The following is a 24,398-nucleotide window of genomic DNA, read 5'->3' as shown; positions in this document are numbered from 1 at the left end:
TCCCCACACTAGAATCCCCATAATTGAATGCAGACAGCTTCTTCATCCTAGAGGGGGACATCAATCATTTCCAGACCCAGGGACATGTACTAGTCTGTGGTGACCTAAATGCCAGAACTGGACAAGTACCTGACACCCTTAGCACACAGGGGGACAAACAGCTACCTGGAGGTGACAGCATTCCCTCCCCCATTTACCCCCCTAGACACAACTACGTCAACATAACCAACAAAAACGGGTCACAACTTCTGCAGCTCTGTCGCACGCTGGGTATGTACATAGTCAATGGTAGTCTTTGAGAGGACTCCTACAGTAGACACACCTACAGCTCATCTCTTGGCAGTAGAACTGTACTTTATCATCGACCTCAATCCAGAGTCTCTCAGAACATTCACAGTCAGCCCGTTGACACCCCTATCACTTCACAGCAAAATCACAATCTACTTGAAAGGAGCAATAACCACCATGAGTCATTGAAGCCGAACAAACTGCATACTATTAAGAAATGCTATAGAAGGAGGGTAGTGTAGAAACCTATCAAAAAAACAATTGGCCAACAGCAAATCCAATCCCTCCTAGACAACTTCATAGACTAAATGTTTTCCTGAAAGTGTAAACTTAGCAGTAGGATGCCTAAACAATTTATTTCACCTGTCAGCTAACATATCAAATGTAATTTCTGGCAGAAAACCTAAGACAACTAACAACATTGATACATAGTTTGATGAAGAATGTAATAACCTAAGAAAGAAATTGAGAAACCTATCCAACCAAAAACACAGGGAACCAGAAAACCTTAACTAATGCCTTCACTATGGTGGAACACTAAAACAATACAGAAATACACTACAGAAAAAAAGGAACAGCATGACAGAAATTGGCTCATTGTGATTGAAGAATCCATAGAATCAAATCACTTCTGGTAAAATTGGAACACAGTAAACAAACAACAAAATGAAGAGTTATCTATCCAAGATGTAGATGTATGGTAAAACCACTTCTCCAACCATTTCGGCCCTATAACAAAGAACCAAGAGCAAAAACATATACATTATAATTTACTAAACTTAGAATCAACTATTAAAGACTACCAGAACCCACTGGATTCTCCAATTTCATTGGATGAACTACAGGAACAAAACAAAAAGACCTGTGATGCTGATGGTATTGTCATGCCCTGACCTTAGAGATCCTTATTATTCTCTATGTTTGGTTAGGTCAGTGTGTGACTCGGGTGGGAAATTCTATGTTTTCTATTTCTTTGTTTTTGGCCGAGTGTGGTTCCCAATCAGAGGCACCTGTCTATCGTTGTCTCTGATTGGGAATTGTACTTAGGCAGCCTGTTTTCCACCTGAGTTTGTGGGATCTTGTTTTCTGTTTAGTGTCTGTACCTGACAGAACTGTGCGCTTTCGTATTCACGTTTGTTATTTTGTTTGTGTGTTTTTTAAGATAAAAAAATAAGATTAAAATCAAGAACACTTTCCACGCTGCGCCCTGGTCTAGTCTTTCTACCACCAACGAGAGCCGTTGCAGGTATCCTAAATTAAATTATAAAATATACAGACCACAAATTATTCTTTAACTCTTCAACATTATCCTCAGTGCTGGCATCTTCTCTAATATTTGGAAGCAAGGCCTGATCACCCCAATCCACAAAAGTGGAGATACATTTTACCCCAATAATTACAGTGGAATATGCGTCAGCAACAATCTCTGAAAAATCCTATGCAGTATCATTAACAGCAGAGTCCAACATTTCCTCAGTGAAAACTACGTCCTGGGCAAATGTCAAATTGGCTTCTTACCAAAATATCGTACGGCAGACACCCTGTACACCCTTATTGACAAACAAACAAAACAAAACAAAAGCAAAGACTTCACATGTTTGTGATTTCAAAAAAACGTTTGACTCAATTTCGCATGAAGGTCTGCTATGCAAATTGATCAAAAGCGGTGTTGGGGGAAAGCATGTGACATTACGAAATGAATGTACACAAACAACAAGTGCAGTTACAATCGGCAATAAACACAGATTTCTTTCCTCAGGACCGTGGGGTGAGACAGGAATGCAGCTTGAGCCCCACTGTCCTCAACATATACGGTACATTCGTAAATTTTTCAGACCCCTTTATTTTTCCCACATTTTGTTACGTTACAGCATTATTATAAAATTGCTGAAATTGTAGTTTTTTTCTCATCAAACTACACACAATAACCCATAATGGCAAAGGAAAAGCAGGTTTTTAGACGTTTTTGCAAATATATTAAAAACGGAAGTATTCAGACCCTTTACTCAGAACTTTGTTGAAGAACCTTTGGCAGAGATTACAGCCTTCAGTCCTCTTGGGTATGACGCTACAAGCTTGGCATACCTGTATTTGGGGTGGAGATGGCTCGGGTATGGATAATTATGAGAGCTACCTTGGTTTGGGGGCCAGACCCTGGTTTCCAAACAATGAGAACAGTCTTTACAGCAGATACTGTCTGTTGTGAATAATTCATTTCTTTCATACAAATCCTAACCTTGTGACCCATTCCACACATCTGTTGTTTGTCATGTAGACAAGGGGGGTGTATATTTGCTATAAAATATCTTTGTGTGCTTTGTGTCGGGGCTCTAAACAAATCATCTAAGGGTGGTTCGTCGACCAGCCATCGTTATTGCAGAGCACTCACATAATTCACTTGTGTGTGTGGTGTGACATGTTTTCATTATTAATACGTTAATACATATCCTGATTTTTTTTTTTATTTTTTTTTATTTCACCTTTATTTAACCAGGTAGGCTAGTTGAGAACAAGTTCTCATTTGCAACTGCGACCTGGCCAAGATAAGGCATAGCAGTGTGAACAGACAACACAGAGTTACACATGGAGTAAACAATTAACAAGTCAATAACACAGTAGAAAAAAAGGGGAATCTACATTGTGTGCAAAAGGCATGATGTAGGCAAATAATTACAATTATGCAGATTAACACTGGAGTGATAAATGATCAGATGGTTATGTACAGGTAGAGATATTGGTGTGCAAAAGAGCAGAAAAATAAAAATAAATAAATAAAAACAGTATGGGGATGAGGTAGGTGAAAATGGGTGGGCTATTTACCAATAGACTATGTACAGCTGCAGCGATCGGTTAGCTGCTCAGATAGCAGATGTTTGAAGTTGGTGAGGGAGAAAAAAGTCTCCAACTTCAGCGATTTTTGCAATTCGTTCCAGTCACAGGCAGCAGAGAACTGGAACGAAAGGCGGCCAAATGAGGTGTTGGCTTTAGGGATGATCAGTGAGATACACCTGCTGGAGCGCGTGCTACGGATGGGTGTTGCCATCGTAACCAGTGAACTGAGATAAGGCGGAGCTTTACCTAGCATGGACTTGTAGATGACCTGGAGCCAGTGGGTCTGGCGACGAATATGTAGCGAGGGCCAGCCGACTAGAGCATACAAGTCGCAGTGGTGGGTGGTATAAGGTGCTTTAGTGACAAAACGGATGGCACTGTGATAAACTGCATCCAGTTTGCTGAGTAGAGTGTTGGAAGCAATTTTGTAGATGACGTCGCCGAAGTCGAGGATCGGTAGGATAGTCAGTTTTACTAGGGTAAGTTTGGCGGCGTGAGTGAAGGAGGCTTTGTTGCGGAATAGAAAGCCGACTCTTGATTTGATTTTCGATTGGAGATGTTTGATATGGGTCTGGAAGGAGAGTTTAGAGTCTAGCCAGACACCTAGGTACTTATAGATGTCCACATATTCAAGGTCGGAACCATCCAGGGTGGTGATGCTGGTCAGGCGTGCGGGTGCAGGCAGCGAACGGTTGAAAAGCATGCATTTGGTTTTACTAGCGTTTAAGAGCAGTTGGAGGCCACGGAAGGAGTGCTGTATGGCATTGAAGCTCGTTTGGAGGTTAGATAGCACAGTGTCCAAGGACGGGCCGGAAGTATATAGAATGGTGTCGTCTGCGTAGAGGTGGATCAGGGAATCGCCCGCAGCATGAGAAACATCATTGATATATACAGAGAAAAGAGTCGGCCCGAGAATTGAACCCTGTGGCACCCCCATAGAGACTGCCAGAGGACCGGACAGCATGCCCTCCGATTTGACACACTGAACTCTGTCTGCAAAGTAATTGGTGAACCAGGCAAGGCAGTCATCCGAAAAACCGAGGCTACTGAGTCTGCCGATAAGAATACGGTGATTGACAGAGTCGAAAGCCTTGGCAAGGTCTATGAAGACGGCTGCACAGTACTGTCTTTTATCGATGGCGGTTATGATATCGTTTAGTACCTTGAGCGTGGCTGAGGTACACCCGTGACCGGCTCGGAAACCAGATTGCACAGCGGAGAAGGTACGGTGGGATTCAAGATGGTCAGTGACCTGTTTGTTGACTTGGCTTTCGAAGACCTTAGATAGGCAGGGCAGGATGGATATAGGTCTGTAACAGTTTGGGTCCAGGGTGTCGCCCCCTTTGAAGAGGGGGATGACTGCGGCAGCTTTCCAATCCTTGGGGATCTCAGACGATATGAAAGAGAGGTTGAACAGGCTGGTAATAGGGGTTGCGACAATGGCGGCGGATAGTTTCAGGAATAGAGGGTCCAGATTGGTGATTGACCTTGACTCTCCTGATTATTGATTACAATTTCCACGACACTGTGTTGTCTTGGCTGTGTGCTTAGGGTTGTTGTCCTGTTGGAAGGTGAACCATTGCCCCAGCTTTTCATCAAGGATCCTTCTGTACTTTTCTCTGTCCATCTTTCCCTCGATCCTGACTAGTCTCCCAGTCCCTGCTGCTAAATAACATTCCCACAGCATGTTGCTGCCACCACCATGTTTCACCGTAGGAATGGTGCCAGGTTTCCTCCAGACGTAATGCTTGGCATTCAGGCCAAAGAGTTCAATCTTGGTTTCATCAGACCAGAGAATCTTGTTTGTCATGGTCTGAGAGTCCTTTAGGTACCTTTTGGCAAACTGCAAGCGGGCTGTCATGTGCCTTTTACTGAGGAATGTTTTTTTCTCTGACATACACTATCAACTGTGGGACCTTACTGTATATAGACAGGTGTGTGCCTTTCCAAATCATGTCCAATCAATTGAATTTACATTACAAGGACGGTCAATGGAAACAGGATGCACCTAAGCTCAATTTCAAGACCCATAGCAAAGAGTCTAAATACTTATGTAAATAAGGTATTTCTGTTTTTATATTTAATATATTTGTAAACATTCTGAAAACCTGTTTTCACTTTGTCATTATGGGGTATTGTGTGTAGATTGATGAGGATTTTAATTTATTTAATCAATTTTAAAATATGGCTGTAACGTAACAAAATGTGGAAAAGTGGAAGGGGTCTGAATACTTTCCAAAGTCACTGTATATCCATGAATATGCGAGGGCATTAGAACAGTCTCCAGGACCCAGCTTCACCCTACTGGACTCAGAAATCAAATATCTACTGTTTGTAGATTATCTGGTGCTTCTGTCCCCAAACAAGGAGTGCCTAAAGCAGCACCTATATCTAATGCACATATTCTGTAAGACCTGGGTCCTGACAGATTAGGCCTAATTGTATTTTGAGTGTTTTTCCTTCAACACCTGAGTGGTTAAGAACCAACATTCCACCGACTAGTTTAGGATAGAAGTGACTGAAACATTGACAAAAAAACACGGAGTGGTAGTGTCTGCTAGCGGAGTGAGAAGTGACTGGAGCTCAGGCTCATTAAGTCTTGTTTTGGCCCGAGGCGATGATACCAATGTGGGCCCCAGCAGTCAGACTGTGTTGGGTGGACAGACACCTCGCAAGGCAGGTCGACGACTGTCAGAGAGCGAGAGAGCAGAGAGAGAGACAGAGAGAGAAGACGGGCTATGTGCACACTGCCCTCAAAATGAGGTGAAAACTGAGCTGCACTTCCTAACCTCCTGCCAAATGTATGACCATATTAGAGACAAATTTCCCTCAGATTACACAGACCCACAAAGAATTTGACAACAAATTAAATGTTGATAAAGTCCCATATCTAACGTACCAGTGTGCCATCACAGCAGCAAGATTTGTGACCTGTTTTCACAAGAAAAGGGCAACCAGTGAAGAACAAACATCATTGTAAATGCAACCCATATTTATGCTTATTACTTATTAATTTTCCCATTTGTACTTTAACTATTTGCACATTGTTACAGCACTGTATATATAAATAATATGACATTTGAAATATATTTTGATGTTCTTTTGGAATGAAATGTTTACTGTTTATATTTACTGTTAATTTCACTTTAGTTTATGATCTATTTCACTTTCTTTGGCAATGTTAACATATGTTTCCCATGCCACTAAGGATCATTAAATTGAACTGAGAGAGAGAGAGAGAGAGAGAGAGAGAGAGAGAGAGAGAGAGAGAGAGAGAGAGAGAGAGAGAGAGAGAGAGAGAGAGAGAGAGCACTAGAATAGTCTGCAACTCCCGGCCTCACCCTACTAGAATCAGAAGTCAAATGTTTTCTGTCCGCAACCAAGGAGGGCCTACAGCGGCACCTAGATCTTCTGCACAGATTCTGTCAGACCTCGGCCCTGACAGACCTGGGCCCTGACAGACCTGGGCCCTGACAGACCTAGGTCCTGACAGACTTGGGTCCTGACAGACCTGGGTCCTGACCGACCTGGGCACTGACAGACCTGGGTCCTGACAGACTTGGGTCCTGACAGACCTGGGCACTGACAGACCTGGGCACTGACAGACCTGGGTCCTGACAGACCTGGGCCCTGACAGACCTAGGTCCTGACAAACCTGGGCCCTGACAGACCTGGGCCCTGACAGACCTGGGTCCTGACAGACCTAGGTCCTGACAGACCTGGGCCCTGACAGACCTGGGCCCTGACAGACCTAGGTCCTGACAGACCTAGGTCCTGACAGACCTGGGCCCTGACAGACCTGGGCCCTGACAGACCTGGGTCCTGACAGACCTAGGTCCTGACAGACCTGGGCCCTGACAGACCTGGGTCCTGACAGACCTAGGTCCTGACAGACCTGGGTCCTGACAGACCTGGGTCCTGACCGACCTGGGCACTGACAGACCTGGGTCCTGACAGACTTGGGTCCTGACAGACTTGGGTCCTGACAGACCTGGGCACTGACAGACCTGGGTCCTGACAGACCTGGGCCCTGACAGACCTGGGCCCTGACAGACCTAGGTCCTGACAGACCTGGGCCCTGACAGACCTGGGCCCTGACAGACCTGGGTCCTGACAGACCTAGGTCCTGACAGACCTGGGCCCTGACAGACCTGGGTCCTGACAGACCTGGGCCCTGACAGACCTGGGCCCTGACAGACCTGGGTCCTGACAGACCTGGGCCCTGACAGACCTGGGTCCTGACAGACCTGGGCCCTGACAGACCTGGGCCCTGACAGACCTAGGTCCTGTCAGACCTGGGCCCTGACAGACCTGGGCCCTGACAGACCTGGGTCCTGACAGACCTAGGTCCTGACAGACCTGGGCCCTGACAGACCTGGGTCCTGACAGACCTGGGCCCTGACAGACCTGGGCCCTGACAGACCTGGGTCCTGACAGACCTGGGCCCTGACAGACCTGGGTCCTGACAGACCTGGGTCCTGACAGACCTGGGCCCTGACAGTAAAGCTCAGTAAGACAAAAATAATGGTGTTCCAAAAACAGATCCTGTTGCCAGGACCACAAATAAACATCAGCGCTGCAGGTCACTTCCACAAAACTGTGAACAATCTTAGAGACAAGGCAAGAAGGGCCTTCTACGCCATCAAAAGGAACAGAAAATTCGACATCCCAATTAGGATCTGGCTAAAAATACTTGAATCAGTTAAAGAACCCATTGCCCTTTGTGGTGGTCAGGTCTGTGGTCCGCTTACCAACCAAGAATTCACAAAATAGGACAAATGCGAAATTGAGACTGCATGCAGAATTCACCCAAAATATTGTCAGCGTACAATGTAAAACACCAAATAATGCATGCAGAGCAGAATTAGGCTGATAACCGCTAATTATCAAAATCCAGAAAAGAGCCATGAAAATTCTACAACCACTTAAAAGGAAACGATTCCCAAACCATAACAAAGCCACCACCTATAGAGAGATGAACCAGGAGTCTCCTAAGCAAGCTGGTCCTTGGGCTCTGTTCACAAAAACAAACCGACCCAACAGAGCCCCGGGATAGCAACACAATTACACCCAACAAAATCTTGAGAAAACAAAAAGATAATTACTTGACACATTGGAAAGAATTAACAAAAAAACAGATTATACTAGAATGCTATTTGGATCTAAACAGAGAGAGTACACAGAGGCAGAATACCTGACAATTGTGCGCCGCCCTATGGGACTCCCAATCACGGCCAGGTGTGATGCAGCCTGGATTCAAACCAGGTACTGCAGTGACGCCTCTTGCACTGAGATGCAGTGTCCCAGGCCACTGCACTACTCGGGAGCCCTAAATGCGCACACTGCCCACAAAATGAGGTGGAATCTGAGCTGCACTTCCTAACCTCCTGCCAAATATTTGACCATATTAGAGACACATATTTCCCTCAGATTACACAGATCCACAAAAATTTGAAAACAAACCCAATTTTGATAAACTCCCATATCTATTGGATGAAATACCACAGTGTGCCATCACAGCAGCAAGATTTGTGACCTGTTGCCACGAGAAAAGAGCAACCAGTGAAGAACAAACACCATTGTAAATAGAACCCATATTTATGTTGATTTACTTACTCTTTTGCACTTGAACTATTTGCACATCGTTCCAACACAGCCTACATTTACAATACCCCATAATGTCAAAGTGGAAGTATGTTTTTAGAAATGTTTATGTTTTACTTTGGAACTTTTGTGTATCATCATCTACTTGTGTATCATCTACTTCACTTGCTTTGGCAATGTTAACATATTGAGAGCGAGAGAGAGAGAGAGAGAGAAAGTATAGAGAGAGAGAGAGAGAGAAAGTATAGAGAGAGAGAGAGAGAGAGAAGGACAGAGAGAAAATGATAGGGAGAAAAGGATAGAGCGAGTAAAGGAGAGAGAGAGAAAAGGAGAAAGAGAGAGAGAGAGAGAGATTGAGAGACAGAGAGAGAGAGAGAGAGAGAGAGAGAAGGAGGACGAAAGGGAGGGCTATTCCAGGCCTGCCGCAGTGCCTCCCTGTGTTGTTCCCTCTTTTCTCTACAAACAGACAGGTGAAAAGCTGAGCAGGCCAGATGAGAGTTTCCCACCAGAGTATACAGATAATGGATACACACAGATGTGTTTATGTGTGTGTCTTTGTGTTTGTGTGTGTCTGTGTTTGTGCGTGGGTCATGTGAGTCTGACTGTTTCAAACACGCACAAACAGTCTCTCTGAATTGCACACCATCATTCGAAAGCATAAACAATATCCTTTTGCATTGCACGAAGGAGGAAATTTGCACCGTGCTTGCCTCTTCAATTTCCTCAAACATTATTTGCCAACATAACCTGAATGCCAAAGTGTATCCTGTCGACAGAGTGTGGAAAGGATACAGAATAACATTATCTACAGAGAGTTAGCCCACAGTGGCATAAAATGCTGCGTTTCCACACAATTTACTGACAGCATGATGGTAAGGCCACACAACACTTAACTTCTATATTCCAGTCTACTTTTATGACCCCTATAATGGAGGTCATTATACATGCATTAGATCAGGGCTTCCTGGATTGGATTTTATCTTTGAGGGAATTGTACAGTATGGTTGTTGACTTGTGGAAAGCCAAAGCAAGTCACTGAGAGTCAATGATCTTAAGTTTATCTTACAGTTTTTTCCAACTGCTTACACACAAAATCTTTTCATGTCACACGATTTTTTAAACCTCTCACTCAAAGTGCAAAACTACACACCAAATATCTAAAACCATAAGCTATTTCTCAGCGTTTGACTCAGTTGTCAATTGCATAAAACACTTTTTTCAAAACACTACACACAATTATCTACCTAAAACACAAACATCTAACAGGAAGTGACTTGCTTTCCTTTTCCAAACACAACCAATCAAAATGCTACACTTATTCACCAGGTCACGCACACACTCCTCACAGATCTGCAAACACTGATAGCTTAGCTGATCACTAACCAATCACTGCTTGACTGTAGTATAGGCCTATAAATAGGTCAAAGGTCAGTTTACCTGTTTTGAACAATGGATGCCAACAATGGACAGAGAGCAAGAGGAGTAGGAGGGAGAGGAAGAGGACGAGGGCAAAGAAGAGAAGGAAGGAGAGCCAGCTCTGATGAGATTAGGGCAAAACTTGTTGATCATGTGATCAACCACGGTTTGACCATGAGAGAGGCTGGACTGAGAGTCCAGCCCAACTTGAGTCGATTTACAGTGGCGTCCATAATTCGACCCTTCAGAAATGAGAACAGGTATGCAACTATCTAATGACTATTTTAGCATTACAGAAATGTACTGTAAAATAAGTACGACTGCATAGTATTGCATAAACATTTGTAACTCTAAGCCATCCATTTACTGCACTGCATTGAATGAATGAGGTTGGTTATCATGCTGTGCTACATTTTTTTGTACATTGTTTACAGTTCCTATGCTGAACACATACTGTCTTTGAATTCTGTACAGAGTGGAAAGGCAAAGACATCATGGAGGACGAGGACGCTTGTTTACAGATGTACAAGAGACTGCAATTAAAAATATGGTCTATATGGGGACATAGAGGTTGCCTCTGTCCAAGGTTGGATACGCCATGCTAGGAGATACTTCCCTCGATGTTTGGCAAGAGAAAACGTATCCTATGATGTGGACGAAGTATTGTGGCCAGACTCAGGCCGGAGAAGAGATGAAGCGAAGCTTAGCACTGGTGACCCCCCCCACCAATTCCTCAATTCCTGGACTGCCCCCCGGGACCCCACACACACAATTGTGTTCTTTACTGTATTCTAAATACAGGTTTTTTTGATTGCTTAAGCACGATTTTCAAAACAGGGCCCGTGTTTTCAAAACACTACACACAATTAGCACAACCACACACCCAATTAGCAAAACACTACAGATCCTTTGCAAAATTAAACACTCTTGTAAAAACTATACACTTCTTTTTAAAAACCACACTTTGTTACCATATGAAACACACACGTTTCACATTACTATACTCTGTTTGCACGAGTTACACTCTGCTGTGATAAACCTAAAACACTTTTAGCACTTCTACTTCCCTATGATTAGAGTAGGCTACTATCAACAAAGTACAAATATAATGTAAATTCACCAATGAATTCACCAATTCACCAAACACAAGACCAATGTTGCAGACTGAAGAAACTCATTTATTTCTCAACACGCCCAAAATGTTGACATGGAGATTCATAATACTGTAACCAAACGTCACTTTACGTATTGTAAGTTTAAAAAACAAACAAAAAAAATAACTAGACATTGTCTCTTCGCCTAGCTGGATCTGGCCAGAGAATTTCATCAACATCGCAGGCAATGTTGTCATTAGCAAGACACCTTGGGAAGAAACGTCTTGAATGACGAATCCATCCTTGCATTGCTGCTACCTCCATCTGGTCACAGGCCTCCTCCATGGCTTGGATGAGGGGTACCTCAGCCTGGAGACGGAGATCATATACCTTCCACCGCCATGCCGAGAAAAAATATTCTATAGGGTTGAGGAATGGAGAGTATGGTGGAAGATGTAGGACGGTGAAATGTGGATGTTGCTGAAACCAGTTCTGAACCAGAGCAGAGCGGTGGAAAGACACATTGTCCCAGGCAACAATGTATTGCATATGATCGATTGGATTTGCTGCTGTTATGTTGTGCAATTGGTCCAAGAATGTAAGTATGAGTGCTGTGTTGTAAGGGCCCATATGGGCATGGCGGTGGAGGACCCCATTCTGTGTAATGGCTGCACAGAGTGTTATATTACCCCCACGTTGCCCTGGGACATTGACTATAGCCCTGTGGCCAATGATTTTTCTTCCCCTCCTTCGTGTTCTCGTCAGGTTGAACCCAGCCTCATCTACGTAAATTAACTCATGCTGGATCTCCTCTCCATCCATTCGTAAAACTCTCTGAAAAACAGTGTCAGGCAAAATTGTGTAGTTCAGTGTAGATCTAGTATACATATTACAGTACAGTAAAAGATTATGAGACAGTATGCAAGATCACACTGCTAAAGTGAATACATACCTCTGCATAATCATGCCGCAGTCGTTTCACCCTTTCGTAATTGCGCTCGAAAGGCACTTGATAAATTTTTCTTCATTTGAATATGTTTTTTTTTAGGATGCGTGGCAGTGTTGATGTTGAGACCTGATGGATATCGTTGAAAATGGTGTGGTTATTGACAATGTTAGCTTGGAGCTGCTTAAGTGTTATAGCATTGTTGGCCAAAACCATGTTTACTATCTCCCTCTCTTGCTGTGCTGTGAACATAGGAGGCCTTCCCCCTTGTCGTCCCTGACCCTCAATCAAATCGAAGCAAATCAAATGTATTTATATAGCCCTTCGTACATCAGCTGATATCTCAAAGTGCTGTACAGAAACCCAGCCTAAAACCCAGCCTAAAACCCCAAACAGCAAGCAATGCAGGTGTACAATCCTATGTAGAAAAAAAACAGTATACAATAGTACAGTAATTTCACAGGAAAAGGTAACAGAAGTGCTGATAGTGCATAGAATACAGTACTGTAAGCAGGAACTGAAACCGTGCAGATATTTTTGATATGATGATATTTTTACAATACCTATTTTCCAGTCTAAATGTTCTCATCACACTTGCCACTGTATATCGGCTTAGATTTGGCTGTACTCGCAGTCCAGCCTCCCTCAGCGTCAGGCCGTGGTTGACAACGTGGTCGACCAGTGTTGCGCGGATCTCATTTGTCAGATTCGGTCCTCTTTGAGCACCTTCTTGTCTTCCTCTTCCTCCCCTTCCTCCTCGTCCTCGTCCTCCTCGTTCTCCTCCTCGTCCTCCTCGTCCTCCTCGTTCTCCTCGTCCTCCTCCTCCTCGTTCTCCACGTCCTCCTCCTCGTCCTCCTCCTCGTCCTCCTCCTCCTCCTCGTCTTATTCTTTCTCTGACTCTTTCCATTGTGCTTGAAGACCGATGAACTCACTTGCTGCTTTTTATAGTGCTTATACATCTGATTGGTGTGTCTACAATTAAGCAAACAAGTGTTTGCACACCTGATGACTGTGTTGAACCAATTGGTTGGACGGTGTGGTAATTTGACAGTCAGTGCTTTGGTATTGCAAGGACGTGACTTCATGATAGATTTTTGTGTGTAATGTATGTTACAGTTTTTTCCAACTGCTTACACACGTTTTCAAAACTGTCTCCTTTTTTTCAAAACTCTACACACAATTCCCAAAACTGCACACACAAAATGCAAAATGGCTCACATCTCCTTCAAAATGTAACACTGCATTCATGGCATTTTGAATGCAGTGTTACATTTTGAAGGAGATGTGAGGCATTTTGCATTTTGTGTGTGCAGTTTTGGGAATTGTGTGTAGAGTTTTGAAAAAAGGAGACAGTTTTGAAAACTTGTGTAAGCAGTTGGAAAAAACTGTTATTGGAACTAACAGCAAACTAAATATCAAATGTCATACATTTCCCCAGTAAGGATTACGATGATAATCAATCTAATATTGACTAACAGGTGTGCACTTACTTGTAATGGAATTATATTTCTCATTGGACTTGTGATTGACAGACTCTGTCTGTGTGTCTGAGTCTGTGTGTGTGTGTGTGTGCATAATTGAGTGCGCGTGTGACAGCAGAGACCGCTGGCAGGTAAACTCCAGGTATATCGTCCTCCGTTGAGCATTCGTTCACGTGTGTGTGTGTGTATGCGGGTGTGTCTGTTTGTGTATGTGTGTGAATTTGAGTATGTGTGTGTGTGTGTTTGTGTGTGGTTGTGTGTGGTTGTGTGTGTGTGTGCATACGTACGTGCGTGTGTGTCGGCAGATACCACTGGCAGGTTAACTCCAATTATGTCCACCTCCGGTGAGTATGCGTTCACCTGTCTGTCTGTCTGTCTGTCTGTCTGTCTGTCTGTCTGTCTGTCTGTCTGTCTGTCTGTCTGTCTGTCTGTCTGTCTGTCTGTCTGTCTGTCTGTCTGTCTGTCTGTCTGTCTGTCTGTCTGTGTGCCCGCCCGTGTGTGTGTGTGTGTGTGTGTGTGTGTGAAAGAGATGTCTTGTGTGGTTAGACTAATGAGACTCTACATAAGGGTTTGGCTGTAGAAAGTGACAGGCCTGATTTACAGCAACAGGATGGATGGTCAGCTGGTAAGTCCCTAAGCAGTCCTCTGCCCCTTGTCAGCATCGACTCTCATTCCTGACACACACTGATGATGGACACACATGCACACACACACACACACACACACACACACACACTGATGATGGACACACACGCACACACACACACACACACACACACACTGATGATGGACACACACACACACACACACACACACACACACTGATGTCGGAGGGGTCGCTAATGAGAATTTAACAGCAAACATTACTGAAATGAATTACAAGATTAGAGTTTTTAAGGTTTGAATAGTAGTACTTTGAGTTGGGAAAGTGTCAGTATTGTACAGTTGACAGGAGAGAGGAATCACTTCATTATTAACATCACTTTGCATAAGAGGATTCTTTGCTTTTAAAAAGTAAACTTATAAATTAGATGGTTAGGCGTGAATCAATGTCAAGATGTTTATTTTTATCTGATGGATCAACAGAACTAGCTAGACTGTCGGATCCAGAAGATGTGTTGTGCGATGCATTATGCATTTGTGTGAGATGGGCTCGACAGTTCTGGTGCATATTGTTCATTTGTTTGTTTATGGGGACAATCTCACTGTGAAAATATGTTTTGACTGGATCTCTCTTCTTAACTACAAGAGGTGGAATTGCAGTGATGTAAAAGTATGTGACAGACAGTAAAACACATAGTGGTAAACCTGATGTCTCTGCAACACAGCAACTTCAGAGGTCTTACCTCTAATGGTAAGGTTCAGCCCATATAGGTCCCTAATCTAATCCCCTCCTCAACTGCATCCCTTCACTGATCTCTGTCTATCCATTTAAATCATTTAGCAGACCCTCTTATCCAGAGCAATTTACATGAGCAATTAGGGTTAAGTGCCTCGCTCAAGGGCACATCAACAGATTTTGCACCTAGTTGTCTCTGGGATTCAAAGCAGCCAGCTTTCTGTTACTGGCCCAACACTCTTAACAGTTAGGATACCTGCCACACATACAGTGCCTCCAGAAAGTATTCAAACACCTTCACTTATCATTTTTTGTTTTTGTGTTACAGCCTGAATTTAAAATTGATTAAATGTAGATTTTGTGCCACTTGTCTCCACACAATACTCCATAATGTCAAAGTGGAAGTATGTTGTTAGAAATGTTTACAAATTCATTAAAAACGAAAAGCTAAAATGTATTGAGTTACGGTAATAAGTATTTTACCCCTTTGTTAGGGCAATTCTAAACAAGTTCAGGAGTAAAAATGTGCTTTACAAGTCACAATAAGTTGCTTGGAGTCACTCACAGTAGTAAGTGTTTAACATAAGTTTAGAATGACTACACCTGTACACCACACGTACAATTATCTGTATGGTCCCTTAATCGAACAGTGAATTTCATAAACAGATTCAACCACAAAGACCATTGAATATACCTTTGAGCATGGTTAACTTCCTAACTAGGCTTTGGATGGTGTATCAGTACACCAAGTCACTACACAGATACAGGCGTCCTTCCTAACTCATTTGCCGGAGAGGAAAGAAACCGCTCAGGGATTTCACCCTGAGGCCATTGGTGACTTTAAAACAGTTACAGAATGTAATACCTGTGACAGGAGAAAACTAAGGATGGATCAACAACATTGAAGTTACTCCACAATACTAACCTAAAGACAGGGTGAAAAAAAAGGAAGCCTGTACAGAATAAAAAATATTACAAAACACGCATCCTATAAAACTGCTAAAAATGTGGCAACAAAGTTAACTTTATGTCCTGAATACAAAGCATTATGTTTTGGGCAAATCCAGCTCAACACATCACTGAGTACAATTCTTCATATGTTCAAGCATGGTTGTGGCTGCATCATGTTATGGGTATGCTTGTCATCGGCAAGGACTAAGGAGTCTCCCTCTAGCGCCCCCTTTCTCCCTCCATTTCCCTCTCTTGCTCTCCCTCTCCCCCCTCTCTCTCTCTCTCTCTCTCTCTCTCTCTCTATATATATATATATATATATGAGGTGAGCAGGTCTCCCCCTTTTTTTGGCTCCACTCCATCAAGGACCTCATGGAGTGTGAATAATGTCTGAGTGTAAATATCTCCTCATGACAAGTTGTTTGTATCAGGCCTAACTGTGTGCAATCTGATGCTTTATGCACTGGGAGCTATAGGCTTTTCTGGTCTGGTCTGGGCTGTGTGTGGGCTGGGTGTGTGTGATGCCAGGCCGGCGGCCCTACAGGGAGTTTGGTTGCCCTATCACTGCTACTGAAACCCTTTTAGTGCCCAGCTAGGAAGGGCCTTGGAGAAATGTAATGCTGTGAAAGTGTGTCGCTTCACTTTCACTCTGACTTGGTCTGATAAAATGGCTCACAGAAGTTATACATCAGAAGTTATACACCTCCTGTCCCTGGATAGAGGAAGGACTATTGAAGCATGCAGATCAAGTATTGGTTTAATAAATATAAAACCATAAATAAAGCAAGATTTTGAATACAAGTATACCTGCTCAAACTCATCTGGCAGGAGCAAACTTTACACTCATAGTTGAGATAAGTTTCACTTATCAACAAATTGACCTTTTAAGACCGTAAAAGTTGTTCAGCAGTTTGTTGGGATTATTACAGCATCATTTGGCTTATCCTCTCCTCCCGACCTACGTAGTTTAATCTGTTTATCTTTCCACAGAAAGGGAGGGTGGGTGTACATACTTCTAATTCTGTTCAGCAGTTCACTGTATTTATTCAACATTAAACCAATCACGGAGAACAGCAGAGGTAATCAACGGTGAAATCACATCGCTCACCTCGCTGGAATATTGATGAGCAGCGGTCCGTGAAACTGTTTGCTGAACAGGTTTCTGTAAAGGGCATGAGAAAGGGTACCGGAGGTGCCCGGCCCTGTTCTATAAAGACAGTTAGCTATAAAGATAGAGATGTATACTAGTTTATAGGAGCTGTGTGTTGTATAGGGATCATCCCAGGCTTTAGGTCCTCTGTCTCCTGTTAATGATGCAGGTTAGCATTTATAGTTGTAAATCTTGTTCTGAAGGCACCACTACAGAGTGGTCACTAGCTTGCACAGCCACAAAGTCATGACATTTAAGTCTAACCCTAATCTTAACACTAACCTTAACCACAATTTTAACCTAACCTAAAAATTAAGGCCAAAAAGCAACAAAAAAAAATAATGTTTTTTCCAATATAGCCAATTTTGACTGCAGCTGGCCTTCTTGCGGGAAATCTTTCAGTTCTGCCTCCAGGGCAAGATTCATGACAATAAACATCATCCTGCATTAATGACTGGTTGCTTTTGAGTCTGGGAGTAGCCAGCCGATTCCCTTCTTCTAAGTCTCTTTAAATTCTTTCCGACTTTCAGTTAGCATAAACCGGAGCATATTTTAACATCGACAACCTTTTCCTTTCACATCTACAGTCCAAAATTATTAACATCCTTGTAGAAATACATTATACAAATAATACAAATAATTAGATATCTTGTATGCAAAACAATTATATTATTTTATACTTATACAATTACTCAGAAAAATAAATGTTTTTAATAAATAAATAAAAAAAACTTCAATAGATATGTGTTATTGGCACCCCTGTTTTCAATACTCCGGGATCCTCCTCTTGCAAGCCTTTTTCTAAAATATTTGATGAGAGTGGAGATTGGGAGGGATTTTAGACCATTCCTCCATACATAATCTTTCCACATCCTTGATGTCCTTGGACTGCTCTTTTCATTTTTCATTTTTAATTTCACCTTTAATTAACCAGGTAGGCCTGTTGAGAGCAACTTCTCATTTACAACTGCGAGCTGGCCAAGATAAAGCAAAGCAGTGTGACAAAAACCTCAACATAGAGTTACACATGGGATAAAGAAACATACAGTCAATAACACAATAGAAAGATCTGTATATAGTGTGTGCAAACGAAGTAAGGAGGTAAGACAATAAATTGGCCAATAGTGGTGAAGTAATTACAATGTGGTGAAGTAATTACATTACGATGTATGTGCAGATGAGGATGTGCAAGTAGAAATACTGATGCGCAAAAGAGCAGAAAAACAAAAACAAATATGGGGATGAGGTAGGTAGTTGGTTGGAAGGGCTATTTACAGATGGTCTGTGTACAGCTGCAGAGATCGGTAAGCTGCTCTGACAGCTGACGCTTAAAGTTAGTGACAGAGATAGTGACAGAGTCTCCAACTTCAGTGATTTTTGCAATTCGTTCCAGTCGTTGGCAGCAGAGAACTGGAAGGAAAGGCGGCCAAAAGAGGTGTTGGTTTTGGGGATGACCAGTGAAATATACTTGCTGGAGCGTGTGCTATGGGTGGGTGTTGCTATGGTGACCAGTGAGCTATACCAAGCAAAGACTTATAGATGACCTGGAGCCAGTGGTTTTGGCGACGAATATGTAGCGAGGACCAGCCAACGAGAGCATACAGGTCGCAGTGGTGGGTAGTATATGGGGCTTTGGTGACAAAACGGATGGCACTGTGATAGACTGCATCCAACTTGCTTAGTAGAGTGTTGGAGGCAAATTTGTAAATGACATCGGCGAAGTCGAGGATCGGTAGGATAGTCAGTTTTACGAGGGTAAGTTGGCAGCATGAGTGAAGGAGGCTTTGTTGCGAAATAGGAAGCCGAGTCTAGATTTAACTTTGGATTGGAGATGTTTAATGTGAGTCTGGAAGGAGACTTTCAAACCTTAGGTTTTCAATAGGGTCCTGAGACTGAGATTGCCCTTGCAAAATGTTGATTTTGTTGTCAATTAAGACAGCTAATTACTGTAGCATATACTACAGTTTTATTTTACTACAGTAACTATAGTATGTATACCATAGTTAACTGTAAATGCTACCGCATTCACTATAGTGATGCTACAGTCCGCAAAAACACTACAGTGAATAACATAGTATTTATACCATGGTATAGTATTACTATAGTATTTTTTTCATATGGGCAGGGACACTCATACAGTTCTGGTGCAATGATCCTATCAACTTCCTTCAGTCTGATAAAGAGTCAAAGCCAGTGATTGTGTTACAGACGCAGTGGAGCAGCAGATACAATACTGCAGTTTGTCTGAGTCAGTTATTTATATACGGTTAGCCTCACAATCTAGATCAGTGACTGTTAGAGACGGGTATTCTTAGGCAAATATAGCATGGCATGATGGGCTCTCTCAGAATCTTACACTGTTACCAAACCTAGTGTTTCAGTTAGAGAGGATGATTATCAGCTGCATTAAAAGGCCATTCCGCTGTTTAGCAAAATAAATAGCGGGGTGACCGCTTTATTGTTTGTCGAATCCCAGATTGTCCTTTCAAATGAAGTGCATTATTAGCTATAAACAAACCCTGGTGACTCCTGATAGGGAGTGGGAGGCACATCTAGGAACACTCCAACACTAACTGGGGACAGAATGAGAGTAAATATGGTGTAAATACCCACAATACCAAAGGTGACTGGAGGCGATAGCCAAGCCCCAGAGATAGCCTGGTGTGTTTCTCTGTAATAAAAGTATTATTTTTAACAGTGCCAGGGGAAGGACAACCAAATCAAAATGCCATTATTCTTAGGGGAAATGTGCACTGAACTCGCCTCACCTCCCACCATGGAAGTTTATGCTGCTTTTTGCAGGAAGTCTCCGTTTTATATAGTCTTAAGACTGCTACAGGCCAGGGGAGGATGGAGGCAGCAAATGGAAAAAGCGAATCCAGACAGAGAGAGAAGAGGGATAGACACCTTTGGATAAAGCTGAGTGATGCCTTCCAGACATTGCCCCTAAGGTGAACCTGGCATTTGAGGCAGTTTGTCTGTTTCCAGGGTTGAATACACAGTGAAGGCACTCTAGGATAGTCCCTACTCGGTCAGTGGCCTCCTCGGTTGCCAGCTTTCATATGGCTGGACCTCAAGGTGAGACTATAACAAGGTGAGACTATAAATCAGATTATGATGTAATATTTAAGCAGGAGTAATGCGTGAGCTTATATTTTCCCACGTAATTATCATGGCCAGTGGGGTTGGACCAAGAGAGTTCAAATGAACTCAAGGGTCCTTGGCACACTGTCTTCAAAGCGGCTTCGTCTACAAGGTGCAGGAACTTTCTCCTAGTTTGCACAGCCACATTTACCAGGGGGAAACAATAACACCAAGATGGAAGAGAATAGTTTTTTTATCAACATCTGAAGAACTGCAAGCATTTTCATGAATATAGTGTTATAAGCGGTTAGGCCTAATGGATTATATACAGTGCCTTGCGAAAGTATTTGGCCCCCTTGACCTTTTGCCACATTTCAAGCTTCAAACATAAAGATATAAAACTGTATTTTTTTGTGAAGAATCAACAACAAGTGGGACACAATCATGAAGTGGAACGACATTTATTGGATATTTCAAACTTTTTTAACAAATCAAAAACTGAAAAATTGGGCGTGCAAAATTATTCAGCCCCCTTAAGTTAATACTTTGTAGCGCCACCTTTTGCTGCGATTACAGCTGTAAGTCGCTTGGGGTATGTCTCTATCAGTTTTGCACATCGAGAGACTGAATTTTTTTCCCATTCCTCCTTGCAAAACAGCTCGAGCTCAGTGAGGTTGGATGGAGAGCATTTGTGAACAGAAGTTTTGAGTTCTTTCCACAGATTCTCGATTGGATTCAGGTCTGGACTTTGACTTGGCCATTCTAACACCTGGATATGTTTATTTTTGAACTATTCCATTGTAGATTTTGCTTTATGTTTTAGATCATTGTCTTGTTGGAAGACAAATCTCCGTCCCAGTCTCAGGTCTTTTGCAGACTCCATCAGGTTTTCTTCCAGAATGGTCCTGTATTTGGCTCCATCCATCTTCCCATACATTTTAACCATCTTCCCTGTCCCTGCTGAAGAAAAGCAGGCCCAAACCATGATGCTGCCACCACCATGTTTGACAGTGGGCATGGTGTGTTCAGGGTGATGAGCTGTGTTGCTTTTACGCCAAACATAACGTTTTGCATTGTTGCCAAAAAGTTCAATTTTGGTTTCATCTGACCAGAGCACCTTCTTCCACATGTTTGGTGTGTCTCCCAGGTGGCTTGTGGCAAACTTTAAACAACACTTTTTATGGATATCTTTAAGAAATGGCTTTCTTCTTGCCACTCTTCCATAAAGGCCAGATTTGTGCAATATACGACTGATTGTTGTCCTATGGACAGAGTCTCCCACCTCAGCTGTAGATCTCTGCAGTTCATCCAGAGTGATCATGGGCCTCTTGGCTGCATCTCTGATCAGTCTTCTCCTTGTATGAGCTGAAAGTTTAGAGGGACAGCCAGGTCTTTGTAGATTTGCAGTGGTCTGATACTCCTTCCATTTCAATATTATCGCTTGCACAGTGCTCCTTGGGATGTTTAAAGCTTGGGAAATATTTTTGTATCCAAATCCGGCTTTAAACTTCTTCACAACAGTATCTCGGACCTGCCTGGTGTGTTCCTTGTTCTTCATGATGCTCTCTGCGCTTTTAACGGACCTTTGAGATTATCACAGTGCAGGTGCATTTATACGGAGACTTGATTACACACAGGTGGATTGTATTTATCATCATTAGTCATTTATGTCAACATTGGATCATTCAGAGATCCTCACTGAACTTCTGGAGAGTTTGCTGCACTGAAAGTAAAGGGGCTGAATAATTTTGCACGCCCAATTTTTCAGTTTTTGATTTGTTAAAAAAGTTTGAAATATCCAATAAATGTCGTTCCACTTCATGATTGTGTCCCACTTGTTGATTCTTCACAAAAAAATGCAGTTTTATATCTTTATGTTTGAAGCCTGAAATGTGGCAAAAGGTTGCAAAGTTCAAGGGGGCCGAATACTTTCGCAAGGCACTGTAGCTCTGACTATCACGCAATCATGTCAGCGCCTTTGATTCATGTAGATGTCTGACTTCTGGGTCACTGTACTGTAAGCCATGTGACGAAGGTAGCTGTTATACACAACTGATGTCTCAGAGGAACGTCACTCTGCAAACTTCCCCTGCACTGTATAGCAGTATATTACTGGACGGACGGGATACAGGGAAGAAATCAATATCTTTACAGTCTCCTGGCTGGAACCCTGAAACAATAGCAGCCATTGTCAATTCAAGGTTTGTGTCGTACTGTCAGAGCTGATGCAGTTGTTTTCGTGAAATGCTGTAGCATCACTATGAAACGCTTATGCACTTCTTATGGATGTGTTATGAAGTTCGTATGTACATGCCTGTTACCCAGGCAGTTTCTTTAGGGCAGTGGTATTCAAAGGCTTTTTTTTTGGGGGGGGGGGGGGGGGGTCCCCTGAATATCACTGCTTTAGGGGCTGTGAGAAATGCAGCTGTGAGAAATGATACCCTTTTGTTTGTTTTCTAGGATGATACAGAGGTCAAGTTTCAAATGTAATACGTTTATATAAACATCACTGATTTCTGAGCGCAACAGCACAACACCATTAAAGCCTTTTTACTGTAACACTATTCATAAACACATAAAACCACAAAAATAGATGTGCGTACTGATAAATGAACATGTTACGTTATTATCCCCTGTGATTGATACACTGGTATCTACGCAATTGCTCACCATGCTTGGAGAAAGAGTGTGGCATATAATAAAATACAAGGTCAATATGGAGGGCGCATGAGCCAGTGGGGTGTAACGGCTCTTTTAAACACAGAGATTAATCAGAAACTCAGCTGTGGCGATGTTGCTTCATGAGTCTGACACTACCTGAGGAGCTAAACGGCACAGCTGTAGTCTTCTAGACAGCATTTGGGACCTCTCTGAAGAATAATCCTGATGGAGATGGTGAGGCACAGGTAACCTTATTAAATATATTATACAGAACCCATGGAGGCAGGTAGGGACTGGGCGCCATTAAAGCTAAAGCCAGCCAAGCAAAACGGACCAAAATGAAAACATGATTAGGTTATTGTGGAGGAAGAAGGAAAAAATGGAAAAAAATCAACATGAGCGATAAAAATAGAGTGTCCACAATGCACCGCCGGAGGGATGATTAGATCCTAATCAGACAAGGATGGAGAGAAGCACAATATATTGGGAAATACATACCGCTCATTTAAAGATTATGATAACTCTTGATGAGTTGTAGGATGAGTCCCAAATTTCACCCTTTTACCTTTATGCTGCACTACATTTGCCCACATCCTGTAAATATTTGGGACCTGGTCATACATTTACACAGGTTCCAATTCCAATTTGTAAACAATACAAATTAAAGAAAGGATGTTAACAATTTGTCAAGCAGCAGAAGCTCCTTTGACAGAGTGAATGGACTACCTACCTAGCTAGCGGCCTGATTGTTAAGGGAATTTTTATCAATGATGACTAATTATGTATACATTTCAATCAGGACTGACTAGTCCAAATGCTATTATGTACTGTACATATATGAATTCTCTCTTGCTCCCATTCCCAATTGTATATAATATAGTCAGGAGTTTAGTAACAATGACGGTCTGTTCCTTTGTACAAATGAATGAACTATCTCCAGATGGCAGGGACGGACTATCTCCAGACTGTCTAGAATGCTGATTTACAAGGACTGACCTTGGCTTCAGGCGAGGAGGGAAGGCTCGAGAACTATAGGGCCTCTCTACCGGTGTCATGAAAGAGATAGAACATTTAGAAAACGCTGACGTCATTTTCAGTTCATAACCTGTGGAAAAATGTGTATGTTCCAGTACTCTCTTGAATTAAACGCTGTTACCTGACTTTTAAGACTGGTCTCGATCTATTTCATGCATAAATGATACATTTACAACTTATTATGAAATAGAGAGAGTGCGAATTTGGTTTTGGCTACAAAACATATAGGAATTTAGAATTCCTCTAACACTGATGGATTGGGTAACACACATTCTGTTGAATGAGAATGTTGATTAGCGGGCTAACTTGAAAAGAAGAAAACGAACCTCAGCGCCAGACCATACAGTATATACACAAACAAAGAGAGCGAGAGAGATGAAAGGTTGGTAACCAAGAGAGAGAGTTAGAGAGAGCGAGAGCGAGGGAGAAAGAGAGAGAGAGAGTGTGGTATGAAGCAGATGTGGTAGAGACAGTGGCAGCGGGCTAGAGAGGACTGGGGGGGTTACTGTCCAGTCAT

The sequence above is a fragment of the Oncorhynchus mykiss genome, chromosome 11 (genome assembly GCF_013265735.2).
Source record: "Oncorhynchus mykiss isolate Arlee chromosome 11, USDA_OmykA_1.1, whole genome shotgun sequence".
Taxonomy (NCBI): domain Eukaryota; kingdom Metazoa; phylum Chordata; class Actinopteri; order Salmoniformes; family Salmonidae; genus Oncorhynchus; species Oncorhynchus mykiss.
Note: the sequence above shows the minus strand (reverse complement) of the source record.